We start from the raw sequence: 4,668 nt of genomic DNA, 5'->3' as shown, positions 1-4,668 counted from the left end.
TGGACCAACTGATTATAATACAAAAGTATACCCTTTGATCCTTTTAGAGATTTATAAGTCCTTGCACTAACTGTAAAGGACACTAGCCCCAACAGTCCACACCATGTGGAGCAAGAAGGAAGTTGACTTGACTTGTCGACAAGCCCAACATTGAACGGAATTTCTCCTTGTAGCACAACTGAGTCGGAGGAAGCACCGGAACACAACCCGGCCACCCACCAATGGCTCCAACTTCTTCGGCAAGTGGACAAATTTCGCCTTTCGGGAAAACGAAAACGTGATGTTTTGAATCCCAAAACCGAGAGCATGCTTCGAGAAATGAGGATTGCACCTTGACTTGACGGAGCACCAACGATTGACCAACTCCCATGCAAATAAGTTGATACTTTTCGGGAGGCGACAAATCCCGGCACCATTGTCGCAACGCATTCTCAAAGGCATCCATGAAATATTTTTGTGGAAGAAGAAGAAAAGGTTTTATAGAGATGTTTTTGTGTTTCGGATGATGAAACAATGAAGCGCAAACATCACTATTTCTTCAAAAACAATCAGCCCGTTTTTCAGAAAAAAGGGGAGAGCTGGCTCCCATCGCCAAGCCGCTCGCGCCTCTTTAGGCCTTCTCCCAGGATTCCCGCTTTGACTTGTCTCTTTGAAGTTGTGTTTTCACCTCACACCTCAAACCTCCCGCCAGAACGCTCGCGCCTCTTCGGGATGATCCAGGACATTTTGTGTTTCCTCACACTCACATTTCCTTGTTTTCGCGTTTTACGAAATCCGACACGGTTTCCATAACGCAGCTTTAAACGTACAAATTTTTCTTCTTTTTTTTTAAGGGGGGAAGGGCTAGTCGCCCCGATCCACGACGGATCGTTTCCATGTCAGTCAAAATTCCGAAATTTTTTCGCTTTTTTGCAATTTTGCAGCAAAAATAAAAATCGAGAATTGATAACACGACATCAGTTTTCCTCAACATTCAAGCGCTCACAAATTCGAGTCTTAACCTCACAAAAATCGAATCAAATATACTCGTAAAAATCTTTTCTAAAATTCTTCCCTGACGGTTTGAGTTTGAATTTCTCGAGTCACAAATCAATTTCAATAATTTCGATGCAATTTAATTCACGACACGAGTTAATTGCTCAAATTTTCAAATCAATTCCTTACGGAGTCCAAACGTGACGACTTGTCACGGAATTTTCAAAGTTCATTTCAAATCCCAAAATTCAATTTTTAACTTCGTGGCATCGTGGTTAATCTTTATTTTCAATCAAATGCTTTTTACGTGTTTACGTTTATGCATATGTGCTACCTATTGCCTGTTTTCTTCAGTAACGATGCAGGAACTGATGCAAAGCGAAAAAGGAATTGACAGCCGACATCGCTCCTCTGAAACACAATACAAAAAAGCCAAAAAATCACAAAATGAACCACAATCCAAAAACACATATATACAAACCGCCTCACGCAAAATATGAATGTGTACGAGCAAGAGTCCAAGACACGGACAAACTACTACAACTACTCAGCGCCTCCTGTCGGACCAGTCCCGGTCTCACGAGGAGTCGCCGCCAACGCGGACACTACCACCTGCTCAGACTCCCTCTCCGGAGAACTCTCCAGCGTCTCACACTCCATCTCGACATGAAGCTCCTCCGCTGTAGCCAACTGAGCCCTTAAAGAGGCAATCTCCGCGTCTCGACTCCGTAACTCGTCCTCACGACGCCTCAAATCCTGGTCTCGATGGGTGATCCCCAATCCCTGGGCCTTGATCGTCGACCTGGTTGTATCCAACTTAGCACGGACCCGAGCAAGCTCCGCCGGATCCGCGGTACCCTGCAAAACACAATACTGATCATCAAGATCTAAAAACATGAAATACAACACAAAATACACAAAAACAACACACAAAAATACCTGAGAAAGACGAGCATCCCTCGCAGCCAGGTCACCAGCAAGCGCCCTCCAGCGGTTAGCCATCCGCCACAAAGCCTGATGACTAACGGTCGTCACCTATAGCCAAAAAGGTCCTTCAATACAATGCAAGGCAAAACACGAATGAGGAAAAATGTTCAAGTCAGGAACTCACCCTCAGAACGACCAACCTCCACTCCATACCAACATCGGTTACCTCAGCAACCGCAGGCTCTGGCTGGCGCAACTGTAGCTCCTCATCGCCCGGTCCCTGAAAGGTGGTCTCCGCCGGGAAAACTAGGGGCTGAGTCCTCATCAACGCGTCGACCCCCTGAAATTCGGGTCCGCATCAAAGGTAACAAACCCTCCTATCAAAGGAGACAATGAAAACAAAAGAACAGAGGAAAATATACCTCGATCGGGTACCAGGCAAGCATCGACAACCGAAAGGTGTCGTAGTCAACCTCCCGCAGCAACAACTCCTCACCTCCCTGACCGTGAAGGTGCTTCTCAACCTCGTCGGGGTCGACTCCTGGAACAATACCCTAGGCGGGTCGACTGGTACCATGAAAGTCTCAGTAAAGCACTGACGAGCTAGACGCTCGCCCAGGTGCCAAACCGGCTCGATCGCCGTCTCCAAGTACAAGCGCTGGAAGCTGCGAGGCCGCAGACGCTCCCTGACAGCGGGCGACACCTCCGTGTAGTGCTCCCAAGGCCGCCCTACAAACTGCATTCAAAACAAAGCTACTCAACCGACTGGGGGCTTCCTAAGCTACCTAGTCATCCTATCTCTATCTATTTCTATAAAGAAGGAGTAAGGAACAACAACTTACGTCAGCAACTCGAAGGGCGTTCACACGACGCCTGCAGTCCTCGTAAGTCGACTTAATCGACTTCTTTCGAGCCAACGTCCAACCCATCACGGCAGGGTAGGTCGAAGGGACACCATCTGTAGTCCCCGGACGCAGAGGGAGAAAGTAAGCATACAACCAAGCCTGTAATCAAACACAGCAAACACAAATCAGCCAATCTTTCCAAAAAAATTGCCAAAATCAAAATCAAAATCAAATTAAAACTCAAAACTACAAAAAACGCTCGTACCTCCAAGATGAGGCCGGGACCAGCCAAAGCAGGGGCACTACCATCCCCCACTGCCTCCGGATGCACCGCTGCGTGCATATACCGGGTAAAACTCGCCAAAGCCGGCGTAACCCAGTCAAACTGACCTAAAGTGTCAAGGTCAGCAAGGAGAGGAAGTACCTTGGTCGACAAGCGCTCACCCTTGTCGCCAAAGTACGTGGCACGCAAGAAGTACCACAACCACAACCGCGCCTCCTGCACGTTAGCTCTAGCCTCAACCTCTGGACTCGCCAATGGCGTCGGAGCAGCACCCACCACTCTCCCTATGAAGTGGTCTCTCACATACGAACTCGCGATCAGGTACGGAGTAATGTCGGAAGGCTCAGGCAAGACAATACCGATCAGATGAGTAACCGCAGGAGAAGACACCCTCTCCGGTGTCTCTGTGAACTCGACAGGTGTCTCCCCACAAGGGAGGCCAGATATCATGGCAAAATCCTGTAAGGTCACGCCGACCTCTCCGAACTCCATGTGGAACGACGACGTCGTGTCCTAGTACCGATCCAACATGGCACGGATCAGACACAGGTTTGACCTAATCGAAGACCTGTGAATATCCCGTCAAGCGGCCACCAACGGCCCAAAAGCCGACCTCTCTATCAACGTCCTCGTCCCGGCTCGGAGAACGTCGTAAAAGCCCAGGCAGGTAGTGAACCCGAGAAAGTCCTCATAGTGCCGATCTCCTGAAATCAAAAACAAACAACGTCAAAACACCTATCCAGGTTTGATACTTCAAAAAGTGACAAAAGTTCAATCAGGTGACACGACTCACCAAGCCCTCGTGAGCAAGGTAGGAGATGTGCCTGTCCAGTCGAAGCAGCAACTGGCTACCGTCAAAACCCTCGGCCAACGCAGGCGCCGCCCGCAGGTTCAGCCCCTGCGGGGCTGTAACCTGTCTAGCCTCCCAACTCGCGACGTCTGCATCATCCTCAACTGTCTCCATCCTCCATCTCTTCTGACCACGAGACTCAATGTAACGGATGAAAGGCATCTCAATGACCCTAGCGACGTTCCGTAACGTTCGTCTGGTCGGCCGAGGAGTCCGCCTCCTCGTAGAAACCCTCCTCCCAGAGGTACCAGCCTCAGACCCAGTCTGAGCTTTCTCAACACCAGTAGCCCCAACAACGGGCTCCTCACGCTCCTCAACGGCCCTCTCGGCCCCAACAGTCTCCTCGGGGGGCCCCTCCTCCTCGGAAGCGTCCTCCACTACCGTGGCGGGTGCACTAACCGGAGTGCTAACCGGCCCCGTCTCAAACAGCTCCTCAAAGGTCGCAGCAAGGGACTCAGCCTGTCCCGAGCACTCTCGTGCAAACAAAGAATGTCAGCCAAAATTTCGGCATTACGATGGCATAAATTGGACAAATCCAAAAAAGAAACCTGCAAAGAAGAAAAAGGGCAATCCCGCCCAAATCCAACCAAACAAACAAAATAATTCAAAAAAAAAAAATTGCAAAAAAAAATGACTCGCCCTTCTTTTCAAGCAAAAGATGAGTCAAAACAACCACAACAAAAAAACGGCACCCCAAGACCCGTACGAGGTCCGCCAACAAATCAAAATACATTCCCGTTACAATGGGGTATTTTTCTACAACTCAAAGAGGCAATTCCTACGCTAAT

This window comes from Silene latifolia, chromosome X, assembly GCF_048544455.1.
Source record: "Silene latifolia isolate original U9 population chromosome X, ASM4854445v1, whole genome shotgun sequence".
Classification (NCBI taxonomy): domain Eukaryota; kingdom Viridiplantae; phylum Streptophyta; class Magnoliopsida; order Caryophyllales; family Caryophyllaceae; genus Silene; species Silene latifolia.
This window is presented reverse-complemented; position numbering follows the sequence as displayed.